This window comes from Capsicum annuum, chromosome 6 (genome assembly GCF_002878395.1).
Source record: "Capsicum annuum cultivar UCD-10X-F1 chromosome 6, UCD10Xv1.1, whole genome shotgun sequence".
In the NCBI taxonomy this organism is placed as follows: Eukaryota; Viridiplantae; Streptophyta; class Magnoliopsida; order Solanales; family Solanaceae; genus Capsicum; species Capsicum annuum.
Window position 1 is genome coordinate 216,717,101 of NC_061116.1, and position 18,614 is coordinate 216,735,714.

The window sequence follows — 18,614 nt, forward strand, 5'->3', positions numbered from 1 at the left end:
TTTCAATGCATCAAACCAAACACTGCATAAAATATAATCCCAGTATTACTAATTCTGCACTACTAGTCCCATATTACTAATATATTGATCAGAGTATTATCTTATACACTGTACATCCTAAATTTTGTCTCAAAATTTTAGCAATCTCAGGTTCCCCATAAAAATGGAATAGAGGGATAGTTTATTTTACTGGAAAAATTTGTGATGGTCGAGTTGCAACCAACATTAGTTGGGTGAGACTCCTTTAAATTTGTGACATGTGTGTCTGTGGGCCCTTATATCAGCCCACTTCATTTTTAACTTTCCTCTCTCTTGTTTCGTTTTTTTTTTTTCCTTTCTATCTAACACTTCTTTTTCTCTTCTTTATTTTAATATAATAGCAATTCCTTCCTTTTTAATAGTTCTATTTTACCCAAAATTTTATAAGTATAATAAATGATCCTAATTAGAGGCGGACCTACCTTGAAAGTAGAGGGTGCATGTGCACCCGCTAGCTTCGAGAAAAATTCTGTGTATATAATTTATATATCTCTATATATATCAGGATATTATGTTAAATATATGTTGTGCACCCCCAAAAATAATTGATTTGATTGACAAGATGGTTGAGCATGTCAATTAAAGTCTTCTTTATTGCGTGATGACTCGGGTTCGAAGCCCAACAACAATATTTTTTTATTGCTCCTTTTTTCAAATACACTATTTGTTTGTTGTTTTATGTTTGGAATTTTAAGTGCAAACACACACACACACACACATATCAATTGATTAAAAAAATTTCCTACTTAGTAATCATTTATTTTACACTTTTTCTTTTTTCTTTTGTGTATTGTGGACATTGTTAACGTATTTTTCATTTTATTTCAAAATACAAGCTCCCCTCCAACTTCAAAATATAGATATTTTCCCCATCTTGTACTGTAAATGTTTATTTCTTTTATCTTTTGATCATTGACTTATTTTTTATTTAAAAAATTAGTAATTTAAAATTTGAGATAGGCTTAAACCAAACGTTTTTCGTACAACCATCTAGCAAACAAATCTCTCGAATTTCATATTTTTTTTAATTATTATTTAAAATATAAAAGTGCATTGAATTCAAGTATGATGGATAACACACTTTTTTCATATTAAATCTAATTAATGATATTTAATAATATTAAAAGTTTGCTTATAAAATACTATAATTAATAAGTTTTCAAAGAACTGCATGTCGAACTTTAACACTATTAATTACTATGTTAAATATAAAGGTACACCCGTCAAGTTCAAATTCTGAGTTCGCCTCTGATCCTAATCCAAATTTTTTCACAAACAGATTAGTACTAACCTAAATAACTTATATATTATTTTTTTAGTATGTTCTAATAATTCTTTTTCTCATTTTTACCTTTCAGAATTTATAACTTAAGATTTCTGACAAGTATCCATCGAGTTAATTTCTTAAATGGTCATTTAATTCAATAAAATTATTTATTATTATTTTATTCAAGTAGGCTGTTTAAGTTAGTATATTTATCTTACAATGTGACAATGGAATTAAAAACTCCCCTTATATATTATAATAATTTATTTATTCAGAATATTAAACTATTTGAATTACAATGAACAACGAAATTTTATTAAATTTAAATCCGTACAAAATTTAGATTATATTGAATTCAAAATATATATTAGTCCCAAATAAATATTATGGATTAATATAGTTTGATTAATTAAGTCCAAATATTTATGGATTTAATTAAAGTTCAATTTTTATTGGGCTAGCCCATTGATTTGGACTATAAATAATGAGCCCACTTAGCTAAGCCTGAGATATTGTCATATTCTAGAGGCCCAAATTAGCGTCTCGTGTCAAATGATGTGGCATGCCAAGTCAAGGGAAAGAGCCAATAGGACCATGCCACATGTCAAAATGATGCAACAGGCCCATGAAATCAAAGCCCATAAAAGACGCCACGTCACTCAAATCTGATTGGTCAAAGGAAGTTCATATTCATCATGACTCTTCCATTTCCACAACTATAAATAGGGGTCTCATAATTCAGAAAAAGGACAGACCCCATAACTCTAACAAGTAGCAAGAGAAAACTCGTGGATCAAATGTAGCAATTTCTCTAAAAAGCTCAAGCATTCAAATCAAGTTCACTAAGATCAAGATCAAGACCGCAATATTCAAAAACAAGCTCAAAAGTCCTTGAATTCAAGCACAGGTCAAGATTAAGTCCCTCAAACCTGCTAATCAAGTTCAAATTCAAGATCAAGCTTCAATCCCTTGAATTTATATTTGAAAAGGCGAATCAGAGGATTCATAGAGATTGTAACACTCACATTGAAATCAATAAAATCAATTGTTGCAATATTTTTCTTGTCTCGATTATTTATTTTCCCGACTTAAAAATTTTACTGTCCAACAAATTCTGGCATGCCCAGTGGGACAATCTCTACCTCTCATCTCAACTTTTCCAACTGCAAAGTTCAAACAACACTGAAATGACTTCCAAGAAGTTCAACTCTCAATCAACTGCTTCCAAGGCTGCTGATTCAAAGTTCTCTGCTGAAGTAGAAAGCATCCATGGTGTCACTTTCGGAAGCTTAGGAGTTGTTACAAAGAGCAAGGCAGGCTTGCTAGGACAACAAACACATCCAGTGTCGTCCACACCAACTCCAGTTTTTAAATCTTCAATCCCGAAAGAAACAAAGTCCAATGCAAGTGTTTCGGAAGGAGGAAACTGTACGAAAGAATCGCTTAAGAATACTTTAGCTTTACTTGAGCATTTCGGTTCTAAATACTCTGGCGCAAAGAGCGATGATCGTTCAAGCAACTCATCATCTCTCCGACTACACCACATAAGTTGAGCACTTCAAAGATCAACTTATGCGATAATTCATGCTACTCTCCAACATCTCCCTTGATCATGCAAATAATGGTGACTGATGCCTCATCTATAGAAGAGCAACTTGTGAACCTGATAAAGGTAATTGAGAGACTGACCAAATATGTTTAGAATCAAAATGCTCAAATTGATAAGATAGTGGATAGGGTGGAAGGCCTGATAGATGGAGAGTTTAGCCATACGCCTAGAAAATTTTCAGAGGTTCATGAGACAAAATCCTGTAAAACAAACACCACTGACTAAAGAGGTGCAAGTTTCTTCTGAGGAAATAATCCCGATCGAGCAATTGAGGGAATTCATTGAAGGGACCCTCAAAGACAAGTATGATATTGTCACCAAATCTTTCCTTACGTATGCCAAGACCTACATTGCAAGGATAGATAGCCTCAAAATTCCTGCCAGCTATCAACCCCCAAAATTTCAACAATTTGAGGGCAAAGAAAACCCAAAATAGCATGTCGTACACTTTGTTGAGACATGTAACAATGCTGGAACTTACGGTGACTATCTTTTCAAACAGTTTGTTCGTTCTCTAAAGGAAAACACCTTTGATTGGTATACAGAGCAATTGGAGCACGAGTTCCTAAATTTCTTTTATAGCACAAGGCGTACAGTGAGCATGGTAGAGCTCACAAATAATCGACAAAGAAAGGATAAAACAGTCATTAACTTCATCAATCAACGAAGAAATACTAGCCTAAACTGCAAAGATAGGCTCAACAAAGCTTCTGCAATAGAGATGTGCGTCCAAGGAATGCACTGAGAGATTCTCTACATCTTGCAAGACATTAAGCCTAAATCCATTGAAGAGCTAGCTACCCATGCTCATGATATGGAGTTAAGCATGTTTTCTACTGGAAAGGGATCATCGCCTATCCATGACCCTCAAAAGGGAAAGGATAAATAGGAGCCCAAAAGATGGGGCAAGTTTGTCCCCAAAAATGACAATAAGGAGTCCATGAATGCCGATGTGTCTCCTATGAAGGTCACCACAAAGGTGAGCAAGAAACAAAGTGTGAAGATGACTTTTAGAGCATGTTCGAATCAGAAAACTTTAAAGGAGATGCTAGAAAAGGAATATCCCTTCCTTGATTCCGATGTTGCTGAGATTTTTGATGAACTCCTTGAGCATAAGTTCATTGAACTCCCAGATATGAAGCATCACAACGAAGCTGGAGGGACCAAAGACCCTAATTACTGCAAATATCATAGGCTCATAAGTTATTCTCTGAAAAAGTGTTTTGTTTTTAAAGATAAAGTCATGTAACTGGCAAAAGAGAAGAAGATCTTCTTTGGTGATGAGATGGCCAGTTCTCATCAAATCTGTATTACTTTTAGCTCACTCGACCCAGTCCAAATATGTGTCAAAGAGCATAATAAGAAAATATTAGAGCCTGGCAGATCTTCAGTTGACGAAGGAAATAATGAAGGTTGGACTCTGGTGATGAGGTGCAGACGCAGGAGGATGAGTCTTCAAAAGGAGTCATTCGAGCAGCCAACCAGAAGGATAATGGTAAAGAAACAAAGAAAACAAAAGTTTGTTGAATTCCTAAAGAAGACGAGGGTGATGGAGCTTCACCACCAAAAATCTCGGCGTCCGGTGACTTTAGAGGAATTCTTACTGAGTTGGTTTCGTGTAAAGACTGCCCAAGTCAACCTTGAGGTGTCTTATCTTTATACCATCAAAGAGGGGGCAAAGGGTGAGAATCTACCCATGGAGGTTCTTTCACCTTCCGAAAAGCTTGCTGAAACTCTTAGCGAAGAAGCGCATGCGTGTGATACAAAAATCACATTCATAAATAACGATTGTCTGCTTGGTGAGGCCCTACATAATCGTCCCTTCTACATGGTGGGTCAAATTCTAGGAAAGAAGATTAATAGAATCTTGATAGATGAGGGATCTGGAGTCAACATCCCGCCTATCCGCATGATGAAGAAACCTGGCATCGCTACTAGTGAACTAGATAAAAGACATATAATGATCCAAGGCTTCAACTAAGGGGGCCAGAGGCCATGGGATGTATTAAGTTGGGGATTTGTATGGATGATTTTCAATCAAACCCATTAATGCATGTGATCGATGCCAAAACTTCATACAATGTATTGCTTAGTAGGCCTTGGGTGCACGAAAACAAAATTATCTCATCCTCTTACTATCAATGCTTAAAGTACCTCGAAGGCAGAGTGGAAAGAAAAATAGTTGCTGATGACAAGCCATTCACTGAAGCTGAGTCAACATCCTACCTATCCACACGATGAAAGAACTTGGGATCGCTACTAGTGAACTGGAAGAAAGCCGTATAGTGATCCAAAGCTTCAATCAAGGGGGCCAGAGGCCCATGGGATGTATCAAGTTGGGGATTCATATGGATGATTTTTAATCAAACCCATTGATACATGTGATTGATGCCAAAACTTCATACAATATATTGCTTGATAGGTCTTGGGTGCATGGGAATAAAATTATCTCATCCTTTTACTATCAATGCTTGAAGTACCTCGAAGGCGGAGTGGAAAAAAAGATAGTTGCCGATGACAAGTCATTCACTGAAGCTGAGTCATATTTTGCCGATGCAAAATTCTACTTAAAAAAGCATGTTGTGGATGAGAAAAGGGTTGAAGATGTCACCAAGACTAAGTGTGATGATCTTAAATCTAAGAAGGTCGCGGTGATTTCCAAAAAAGTCACCACCAAGATGCCTCTCTCCACTTCAAATAAAGAAGGTGTTGCTTCTACGAAAAAAAGGAAACTCTCATTATTCGTTACGTACCGAAGGTAAGGAAAGAAAAAGATCACCCATCGGATTCCCAAGATAATGTGCTAAAGGGGCTAACTTTACCTATCAGGAAGATTGATGCAATAAATCCATCCTTAAGACTTCTTGAAAAGTCTGTGGCTCAAAATCTGCCATAAGATATAACACTCCCTATGTAACATACTGTAACACCCCGTATTCAAGTACGTGTATTGGCGTATTCAAGTACGTGTATTGGTCTTATATATATGGAATTAATTTTTTTTATTTTATTTATACCGAAATTTGCCCGTCGATGGTTCCATGCGAAGGTTATTGAATAAACTTTCCAACGATATAAAAATTTCCAAAAATGGATAGATTTTGGATATAATCGAGCATGTTCGAAACTATAAAACGGTGGCCGGGATATTTGGGAATAGTAAATGTGCAGGAAAATTTTCTGCACACAAACTACTAAGGCCAGCCAATTTTTTGGGTCAACTTTGAATGATCATAACTCCCTTAATATAATGAACTGGGAGAGCTGCGACCTATGAAAAGAAATATCTTTGAGTCTTCTTTCCAATGCAATTGGTTTCATCCAAATCCAACGTCTAAGTAAGGAGTTATACTCGTTTTACTTCAGCCTCTCAAAATAGATTTTTAGGGTCAACTTCAAACGACCATAACTTCTTGTACAGGACGAAATGGGTGGCGTACTTTATATTAAATGAAATAACTTTGAATTATATTTCCAAATATACCAATTTCACCCAAATCCGATATCGGAGAAAAGATTTATGGTCGATCTACTTTAGCTTATCAAAACAGTCCACCAAAGGACAGATTTGACATTATTTAAATTTTAAAGGCATTTTGGTCATTTCCTATTATATTATGGATGGGAATATGTGTATATTTACATGTATATGAGTTCAGAAACTCATTTTCATCATCAATCATTGAGGAAGAACAAACCCTATCCAAATTTGACCTTTAAATTACTTTTGATTCAACTGTAGAAATTTCAAAGTAATCTGATAACTGCGTTTGTCATCTCGAGAGCTTCGAACGGCACCTATTATTTGTGCAAAAAGGATTGCATAATCAAAAGGTGAATTATAAGGTATGAATATTATTTGCCTTTGTTCTTTTTCATATGTATATGTGTGATAGAGGATTATATGTATTGGTTGTTATTGAAAGGTGATGGAAATAGAGTTATGGACTATTTTGCATGGTTTGGTTGTATTGAATTGTGGAAGGTGGATATGGTAATTTACTTATGGAAGGTGGATATGGTAATTGAGTTATGGAAGGTGGATATGGTGATATACTATTGAATTGATGATTATTTATGTCTATGGCTCAATTTGGTTTAATGGATTGGTTGGAAGGATAAATAAATCCAAACTTGATATTGGAGGATGTTGTATGAATATTCATAGCACGTGAATGTAATTGGAGTATAAGAAGGTTAAAGTGACACCCTTTATGGTGTAATTAAGGCTTACTACTCAACCACTAGTTTGGTGAATTCAAATAATTGAATTGTGACGTTTGGTTGCTAATACTAGATTGCTATATATGTTCATTATAGATAAGTAATCCAAAAAGACGGGAAGTCCATTCGGGACTAGTATTGAAGGTTGACAGTCAGGTATGTAAAGCATACTCTATACCATATCTTTGGCATGAAAGTGAACAATTGTTCTATTAAGAAAGTTTCCAAAGTTATTCAATAACATGTGATCCATAATGGTTTTGTATGATGTCCTACGTTGCCAATGAACTTTTTTCCACCCTACAAGATATCAATACATTCCAATACTTACTTGTCTTCCAAATCTTACATGTTTATTGCACTAATGAATGTCAGAAGGTATCCGGTTACTCAAACAAGATCCATGTGCTATTAATGACTCCAAAACGTTTCATTGATATACCAATAGGTTCCTACTTCATTGTTATGGTATTGATAACTCCAAAACACTTTATTGATGTGCCAATGAGTTCTTACTTCATTTTTATTGCATTAATGGTCTATTTATATGTCTCTTATTGATGTATCATTGTTTCAAAGTATCAAAGATGCGGTGGCGACCAAAATAACAATCTCAAAGATTAATTGAACTAAGTGATGGAAGTTCTCTCTTATCGGGTGGTATCCCAGGGGCATAAGCCTATCATGGGTCAATCCCTATTTATGTATTTATGGGTGGTATCCCAGGGGCATAAGCCTATCATGGGTCAATCCCTGTTGATATGTATTGGAGGTAGCCTAATGGTCACAGTACAGTACAGTAATGATTACAAAGATGATAAGAATGAAGGTAAAGTGATTGAATAAATACAATGTACAGGTTGTCACAAGTTCTAGTAAGTGTGGTCCACTCCTATTATGATTTATTCACTTGTTTCTAATTTTTCCTATATCATATGTGATTATCTACAGCTTTACATACTCAGTACATATTTCGTACTGACGTCCCCCATGGGGGACCTGCATTTCATGCTGCAGGCACAGGTACCTCAGCTTATACACCACACAAGTAGGAGCCAGGATATTCAGCTGTTTTTGGTAAGCTCCAGTTTGCTTCGGGGCTTTTCGTGTCATATTCAGTCACTTTTGGTATTGTATAGAAGTTAGTTATATGGCGGGGTGTGTCCCGACCTTAGTTAAACTCTGTGTATTGTCTAGAGGCTTTGTAGACCTAATGTACAGTCAAGGTGGTATTTTGTTAATAGACGTAATGGCTCCAACGGCCAAGTATTGTATATACATATATATGTGTGCTCGAGCTTATACAGGTGATTATTTCCTTTTATATGCGACATGATGTTGTCCGAATTTTGGGTTGTCATAGAGATATGCATGGGAAGTATAAGATTATTAGCTGGTTCTCCTGGGTCTCCTCGGTTATGGGTGCCAGTCCTCCCCAATAGGCTTTGAGGCGTGACATGTACGAAGGATGGCTTCGATCTAAATGCATACAAGCTATTTGTAAAAGCTGGATACAATCCAAATGAGCCATCAAGGTTGGACAAACTTCCATCGAAAGGTACGACCAGGCAAGCACGTGAAGGCCTAGGATATACGCAGCCACCTCCAATTTGTATCTCCATAAGAAGGGCGGTTAGCAATTACATCACTGTATAAGAAGAGTCCACTGCATCCAACAAGAGGGCTTCTGTCTTTGACCGACTTAGAGAATCAACTGCAAGAACTTCTGTGTTTGAAAGGTTAGGACCTCTAAATAAGAGGAAAAGCAACAAACATAAGAGGAGTCATCAAAGCACGATGATGCACTCTTCACTTAGAATATGAAAGGATTTCCAAAGTTTGATTCCTTCTAGAATGAAGCGACAGATGGAACTGGTAGTTTCTTGCATGATACAAGAATAATGGCCGCCTTAGCTTTTGATGACATCATTCAAAGTCACTATGTAAAGAATCAAGATTTGGTCGCATAGAGGGCATGTGATCATACTTGAAGGGGACGTTTTTAGCCTACCATTGATCAAACCCAAGTGTGGAAGATTACTTAGAGCCTTGAAGACTTAAAGACTCTCGGGTTTGGACTACCTTTGTTGGTTCACGGTTTTGGTTCCCTTTACTAAGGGCATTTTGGTCACTTAGCTTTAAGGGCATTTTGTACAATTCATATTGTCTTCCAACACACCAAGGCCACCCTTGGTTATTAAGGGTAATGTGGTCTTTTTGTCTATTTTTTTAATATACTATAAGTAGTGCATTTTAGGTCTTTCCTCTTTAGTTTATGAAAGATGAAATATTGAAACACTTAAAATCCTCTCGAGAGAGAGCAGACCAACTTAGTGTAGTTCTAGTATAGGGCTTGGAAAAGCTAACATTGTTCTTTGTTTGGAAACGGTGGATCTTGAGGTGAGTTGATTCACTTGATGGTCACCGTAAGAGTGTGGTTTTGATTATTACATTCACTAGGGGTTTATGAGTTTAATACACTCTTTATTTCTTAATCTTGTAGTAAGCTTGGTCTCACTATCTATCATTTACTTTTGTTGTTGTTATCTTGTGTAGTGGATTGTTTTGGGTCATTTATTGAATCCGAAACTTGTGTTATTGTTGTTGCTATTATTCATCACGTTTTATAGTTGTTTTGGTGTTGAAATACACCCTTGTATCTTGTATTCTTGTTGTTGGTAGCGAATTCGAGTGTGGTCTCCATCTTGGTCCTTGAATCCTTAAGATTAGTAGACTGATTTGGGGTGTGATTTTATGTTTCCGTTTTCATTCCCGTATCATTTGGTATCAAAGCATGGCTTGATCTTATTCCCACAAGATCAATCTTGGGCTTGTTAGTTGAAAAATAAAAAAAAATTGTTAAAAAAAAGTTGAAATTTGAAAATTCCAGAAAAATAGCAATCTGTCCATTTTATGTTCTTGGCCGAAAATTGTGTTATTGTTGTGTATTGGACAATATTTTTACTTTTTTTTGTTGTCTCTAAGTGTTGTTTTGTTCCTCACTAACACGTTGAGTCTATATCTTAGATTTGAGCTTGAAATATTGATGTTGTTAATGTGAACAAAGTGTGGCCGATTGTTGTTGCGGGTTCGAGACTTGAACGTGTGATGTGTTGTTGGTTTGAGTTTTGAATGTGTATTGTGGAGATTGTGTTGTGGAATTTAAGCTTGGGAAGTTGTTTTTGTTGTTTGGGATGTCCATCTTGAACCTTAGAACTTCAAGACTCAATGTTTGTGTTCTTGGTGTTCTTCACCATCTCCATATATTGTTGAAAAAAAGTGGTTGTTGATCTTAGAAGTTGAAGAAAAAGAGTGCGTATTGTGTTAGTCTTGCAAGACATAGATCCAAGTTTCAAAGTGTAGTACTTGTGACTCAAAGACTTTTCCTATACACTAAAGACTTTACATCACTTCTCAACCACTTTTCCATGAAACAAGGATCCATGTTTTAAGAAAAAAGTATTAAAAAAGTCAAGTCTTGAAATTTGAAACTTGAAAAAAAGGCTTCAAGAATTATTTTCCCTCCAAAAATAAATTCTACCAATCTAAATTAATTTTTGACCAAGAATTGAACCTTTGAGAATAACCACTTGATAAAATCGAACCAATACGTGGCTGCCACATCATCACTGCTATTGTTCACGCAATATTTTCGAGCTTAAATTTTAGATTCTTAGTTTTATCTTATTGTTTCATTAGTTTCATGTCTTGATTCTAGAATTAATTAACAACTAGTAATCACCTACTTAGTTGTAGATTAATTATTGAATCCGTTTCTTCGTGTCTTCGTTATTTGTGTGCTTTTCTCATTTTTAACTTTTAGTAACTTCTTTGTTTCAAGTTTGTAAGTAAATTTTGTTTTGTTTCTTGAGTCGATCAAGCAAGAATCCATTCCGGCCGCCAAGTAGAATTGACATCTTATTGACTACCGAAGTATAAACAACTTTCAACATTTGACGCTCCAATTGTGAGGATCACAAAAGTGAGTGAATACGAGTGTTGGTGAGGATCTTTTACTACTAATCTTGTTTGTTCATTTTGTAGGTTCAAAAGGTGATATAAGGGGAATATGTCTTCGATAGTCGGGGATTATTGTGACTACAACATGGGAGACTATGGTTGTAGTGAGGGGTTTTATGGCTACGAAGTTGAGGGATATTGCGGAGGCTATGAAAATAGTCATGATCAAAACTTGGGTAGATTCGAAAGTTACTATTTTGAGGGAGAAAATGAGGTGAATAAAGTGCCTAGTGCTTATGGTGATTTTAGAGATGATGTAGGACCTCGTGATGGAACTTATGATGACGTTGGGGCATGGGAGGAGTCCTACACTTCTTACTCTAAACCTAGATTTAGTGTTAGGTATAACCCTTTCGTTCGCAAAGCTTATGAGAGCTACGATGAAAGTACACGTGAGGAGTGTGAAGATTCATATTCTCCACCTTTTAGTACTTCTTATCAAGATCGATATAGTGTGAATGGTTATACTAGCTCTAGTGGAGGTTGTTCAACAAGAAGAAGAGGGTATGGATCTTCAAAACCGAGGGGTACTCATGTCCTTTATAATGTTGATCCAAGAAGGAGTGTACACTCTGGAAAGGTGACCATTTGTGGGATACCGGGCTGCCTCGTTGTGTTAAATGATAGGTACTATAGAAACTACATCGTTCCATCCATGGTTGACTACTTGGGGTTGTTTTGCGAGCCTTTACTCGTTCCATACTTCTTAGACGGGTTTAAGGTTACCGAGATAAGTTCGATGAGGAGGTGTGGTGTGATATTCTTCCATTTACATATGGTCATGTATGCTTAGGTGTTGGTTGGTTTGCACAACATAGAGTTCCAAATATGGAAAATTAGCCTAATGTTGTAAGAAACCGGTGGGGAAATCACCTCATGACATACATGCTGCCCGAGCTGCAAAGACAAGTGAATACTTACTCCAATCCGAATGCTTATGAGATAAAAAAGATTGAGAGGAGGGTGTGAAAGGAGGTAATTCGAGAGTGGAAAAAGGAGAGGTTATGTGGAGCGAAGTGATGGGATCGCCACCAAACCGAGCTAACATTATTTGTCCTTCTATTTCTAAGAACATTTATGTAGGTACCGGCATGGTAAGTAATGGAAATCAATGCCAAAGTGAAGTTGTTTCCCAAGATTATGGAGGACCTTCACAACACGGCAAAGGAGAGTCGACTCAAGAAATTCAAGGTAAAATAGCTAACTCTTACACTTTTGTGCATGTGAATGATAATTGTGTGGCAAGTTGCCCATTGAGTGTGAGTAGTAGATTACTTACTTGTGAGTCTAATGATTCTTTGTCTTTTGTTAATGATGTACATGTTGTGAGTGTGGATACACTAGTTGATCCTATTGATGACCAAATTGACTCTTCTTGTAAGATCGATTTATGTCCACTTAGTGTTGAAGCCTATATGTTGAACGAAAGTACATTGTCTTGTGTAATTGATGTTGATCAACCTATTTGTGAAAATTTTCCACCAATTGAGTATGTGTGTGATGTGATTAAGAAAAATCAAGTGAGTGAAGTATTTGAAAAAGTTGGTCAACAAAAGGAGAGTGAACCCGAGAGCTATTCTTGGGATAATCTTGTACTTGAAATCTCTTAAAAATGTGATATTAAGCTTTTAAAGAATGCTGAATGTGTTTGTTCCGAATCTGCCCGTGAAATAGATCATGCTCCCTTTAGGTATAATGTCTTATTTGAAGATGATATAAACACTCCTAATGAGCCTAGTGGTGAAAATGAAGGTATATCTTACCTTGGAAGCTATAGCCGATATGCTAACCCACTATGGTGTGACAACATTCCTCCTAAAGATGGAAATCTCTTTTTGGAAGACGAGAGTACTCTTATGGATAAGGAATGTGTAGTCCTTCTTAAAAACCCGAGGACAAATGTGTCATTGACTCCTTGGGGTAATGTTTCTAAATGTGCATCCTTGTTTGACACACTTGTGCCTAAATTGCATGAATTCCAACTTGTGGATGCCAAGTTGTCTAGTTGTTTGAAGGAAAGAATGTGTATGTGTTTAAATACTTATTCTTCACCCGTGAATTCCTTTGCATGTGATTCTTTCCTATACTACCTCTTTGCCTATGATGATGTCCATGCTAGTTTTGGATTTATTTTATATCGAGGTAAAAAGTTTGTTGGTCTGTCCATGTGTGTGTGTGATAATGCTATATGGATTTTATGGACTTTAGAACCAATCGAAACACCCCCCGTGTGGTCTTTTGACAAGATAAAGAAGCAACGGTGTCTTATGGCTTATAATATGAAGGAAGTTCTACTTTATGAATTATTTGATGCCATTAGGACCTATGTATTTTCTTTATCTCTTGGTGATTCCCGTAACCAAATCCTTTGTGCACCTTTTATTGATATTTTTATATTTAATTCAAAGGATCCTTGGTTATATTGCAAATATGTGAAACCTTGGCATGTTGAGATGATTTATTGTGCTAACCCTAACCCTCGTGCCATGAGGAGTTTGTATTTGTTTGCCCTCTCTTCGGTTTAGCAAGGTTTGGATTCGAGGTCGAATTCTTTTCAAGAAGAGGAGGATGATACAAGAATAATAGCTGCCTTAACTTTTGACGACATCATTCAAAGTCACTATATGAAGAATCAAGATTTGGTTGCATGGAAGGCATGCGATCATACTTGGAGGGGACGTTTTAGCCTACCATTGATCAAACCCAAGTGTGGAAGATTGCTTGGAGCCTTGAAGACTTAAGGACTCTCGGGTTTGGACCACCTTTGTTGGTTCATGATTTTGGTTCCTTTTACTAAGGGCATTTTGGTCACTTAGCTTTGAGGGCATTTTGGACAATTCATATTGTCTTCTAACACACCAAGGCCACCCTTGGTCATTAAGGGTAATGTGTTCTTCTTATCTACTTTTGTAATATACTATAAGTAGTGCATTTTAGGACTTTTCTCTTTAGTTTATGAAATATGAAATACTGAAACACTTAAAATCCTCTCTCTTGAGAGTGGACCAACTTAGTGTAGTTCTAGTATAGGACTTGGAAAAGCTAACATTGTTCTTTGCTTAGAAACGGTGGATCTTGAGGTCAGTTGATTCCCTTGGCGGTCACCGTAAGAGGGTGGTTTTGATAATTATATTCATTATGGGTTTTTGAGTTTAATACACTCTTTAGTTCTTAATCTTGTAATAATCTTGATCTCACTATCTATCCTTTACTTTTGTTGTTGTTATCTTGTGTAGTGGACTGTTTTGGGTCATTTATTGAATCCGAAACTTGTGTTATTGTTGTTGATATTGTTCATCACATTTTATAGCTATTTTGGTGTTGAAATACACCCTTGTATCTTGTATTCTTGTTGTTGGTAGTGAATCCAAGTGTGGTCTCCATCTTGGTCCTTGAATCCTTAAGATTAGTGGACTGATTTGGGGTGTGATTTTGTGTTTTCATTGTCATTCCCGTATCAATGCAACAAGGTGCTAAAACCAAAGGCGTATACTGTGGTTTATACCAAGCAACACGAAGAATATGAAGAGAGTGTTGGCTCCTCATATCATGTTACGACCCAGAACGAGAAAGATGTCTCGTCTCAAATAAAGGTTGATAAAGAGATAGAAGATGCCTTTTGGTGTTATCATATATTTATCAACGATGATGATCCTCAAGAGGAGAAAGATGCTGGAGATGCTCCATCGTAACTTGAAGAAGGAGTAAAGGCCACAATAGATCCCTTGAAGGAAGTTAATCTTGGAACCGATGAAGAACCAAGACCAACTTACCTGAGTGCATTTCTAGAAGTAGAAGAGGAAGAATCTTATATGGACATACTCAAAGAATACATGGATGTATTCAATTGGACCTATAAGGAAATGCCTGAATTAGATTTGAAAGTAGCAGTCCATCAGTTGGCGGTCAAGAATGGTGCTCGTCCTGTTAAGCAAGCCCAAAGGCGTTTTAGGTCAGAGTTGGTTCCTTTGATTGAAAATGAAGTTAACAAACTCATTGAAGCGGGATTTATTCGTGAAGTTAAATATCCCACATGGATTTCAAGTATTGTTCTATTACGGAAGAAGAATGGTCAAATTCAAGTTTGTGTTGACTTTCGAGATCTCGACAACGTCTGCCCTAAGGATGACTTTCCAATCCCTATACCAGAGTTGATAATTGATGCCACCACTGGTTATGAGGCAATGTCCTTCATGGATGGTTCATCCGGCTATAATCAAATTCGTATGGCGCCAAAGGATGAAGAACTCACTGTATTTCGTATGCCCAAAGGTATTTCGTATGGTTTGAAGAACGCTGGTGCCACTTATCAAAGGGCTATGCAGAACATCTTTGATGGCCTACTCCATAAAAATGTTGGGTGCTATGTGGATGATCTAGTGGTGAAGTCAAGAAAGAGAGACGACCACTTAAAAGACCTAAGAATGGTATTCAAGTTACTTCAAAGATATTAACTTAGGATGAATCCATTGAAGTGTACCTTTGGAGTTACTTCTGGAAAGTTTTTTGGCTTCATTGTACGATACCGAGGAATTGAAATTGATCAAGACAAGGTCGATGTGATTTTGAAGATGCCCAAGCCTCAAAATATTCATGAGTTAAAAAACCTTAAAGGAAGGCTAGCATATTTAAGGAGGTTCATCTCAAACCTACTCGGAAAATGTCAACCATTTAGTCGTCTCATGAAGAAGGACACTCCCTTCTAATGGGACCAAGTTTGTAGTAATACCTTTGAGAGTATCAAATTATACTTAATGAAGCCACCAGTTCTTGCGGAACCCTTACCTGGGAAACCATTGATACTCTACATCGCTTCACAAGAGAGGTCAGTTGGAGCACTACTGGCTCAACAAAAGAGTAAAGGCAAAGAAAACTCTCTTTACTATTTGAGCAGAATGATGACGCCGAATGAGCTAAAGTATTCTCCAATCGAAAATCTATGTTTGGCATTGGCCTTCTCAATTAAAAAGATGAAATACTACTTTCAAGCTCATGTTGTCCGTCTCGTGTCTAGGGCAAATCCCATCAAGTTTGTAATGTCAAAACCAGTCCGTAGTGATTGAATTGTAAGATGGTACCTTCAATTTCAGCAGTTTGAGATTATATACGTTCTCTAGAAGCTAGACCCCCATGGAAGATGTCTTTTGATGGTTCCGCACATCGAGATAGAGCTGGTGCCGGTGTGGTGTTCGTCACTCCACAAGAAGAGGCCATCCCATACTCTTTTACCCTAACAAATCGTTGCTCTAATAATGTTGTTGAATATCAAGCTTTAATACTTGGACTTGAGATGACAGTTGACATGAAACAACTGTAATTACAAGTCTTTGGTGACTCCCAACTGGTGATCAAACAACTTTTGGGAAGCTATAAAGTCAGAAAGCCCGAGCTACGACCATATAATAATTATGCACAGAAGTTGATAGGGTGGCTTGGAGAGGTAACCCTCCAACATATGCCAAGGAGAGAAAATAAGCAAGCTAATGCCTTAGCTACTTTGGCCTCAACAATCAGACGTGAGTTACTATCCGCCAAGAATGGGTAGCACCGCCGTCAGATAAGGATATAGAAAACAGGGTTGAATACCTCGTTGCCATGTCTGAAGCTGTAAAAGAAGATTGGCGACAACCTATCATTGATTACTTATGTTATGGGATACTTCCAGAAGATCCAAAGAGAAAAACTGACATTCGTTGTCGTGCACCTTTCTTTCTTTACTACAAAGACACACTGTACATAAGATCATTTGAAGGAGTAATCTTACGGTGTTTGGGAGAGGAAGAAGCAATTCAAGCTTTGCAAGAAGCGCACTCAAAAGTTTGTGGATCACATCAGTCTGGACCGAAGCTCCATTTTCAAATTAAAAGGATGGGATATTATTGGCCAATGATGGTGAAAGATTGCTTGGACTATGCTAGAAGATGCAAAGCTTGCCAATTCCATGCAAATTTCATACATCAACCTCCAGAGGTACTACATCCAACTGTAGCTTCTTGGCCATTCAATGCTTGGGGAATGGATGTTGTTTGTCCACTACTAAAGTCTTCTGGTGGACACTTATACATCTTGGCCGCGACAAATTACTTCTCAAAATGGGCCAAAGTTGTTGCTCTCAAGGAAGTAAAGAAAGAAAATGTTGCAAACTTCATCCGATTGAATGGCATCTACCGCTTTGGAATTCCTCAGTACATAATAACCAACAACGGCAAGCCATTTGATAACAAGTTGATGAACAAATCTGTGACCTCTTTGGCTTCAAACAGCGCAAGTCTTCAATGTATCATGTTGCTGCCAATGGTCTAGCTGAAGCCTTCAATAAGACTTTATGCAACTTGTTGAAGAAAGTCGTCTCCAAATCTAAACGATACTGGAATGAGCGAATGAAAGAAGCTTTATGGGCGTATAGGACAACTTACCATACATCAACGCAAGCAACCCCATACTCACTTGTTTTTGGAGTTGAAGAAGTCCTGCCACTTGAGCATCAAATACCTTCTTTGAGATTGGCTATTCAAGAAGGGCTCACTATGAAGAAAATGTTAAGTTGAGTCTTATGGAGTTAGAAGCTCTTGATGAGAAGAGACTGGAGGCTCAACAAAATCTTAAATGCTATCAAGCCCGGCTATCTCGTTCTTTCAACAAAAGGGTTCGCTTGAGGTGTTTCCAAGTTGGAGATCAAGTCCTTGCAGTAAGAAGGCCCATTATCACTTCTCATAAGTCTGGGGCAAATTCACCTCAAAGTGGGATGGACCATATGTCGTACAAGAGGTATATTCAAGTGGTGCTTACAAGCTTGTCGATGCAGATGGTGTGAGGGTTGGTCCCATCAATGCCAAGTTCTTGAAGAAGTACTATCCTTGAAGAAAGATGACACACGAGTATAAACTACATGTACACTCCTTAAGGCACGAGTACAAACTGCATGTTCACTCCTGGCCCGCAAGAGTATAAACTGTGTACGGCTAAAAAAATATATATATGAAAATCGCTACGTTGAAAACCTCGATAGAGGCGGCCTAGGCGTCCCTGCAGTATCTACCATATGGATACCAAGTCTGAAACTATCCTAATTAAATTTTGGACTTACTCTAAATATTTGTGACTCAATGGGGGCAACCCATAAAAAAAAAGAGTTCCTTCAATGGGATTTGAAATGCCAAAGTTCTCCAAGCCTACAGCTAGAAGGATCTAAAAATTTACATGCCTTAAGGTGGACAAGATTTGTTCGTTTTCACCTTAAGCGGGCCTCTAACGAGTTTATCCTTAAAGGATATCGAAATTTCCATGCCTTAAGGTGGACAAGATTTGTCCCTTTGCACCTTAAGCTACCTCTAACGAGTTTATCCTTAAAGGATATCGAAGTTTCTATGCCTTAAGGTGGACAAGATTTGTCCCTTTGCACCTTAAACTGGCCTCTCGTGGGTTTATTCTTAAAAGGATCTCAAAATTTTCATG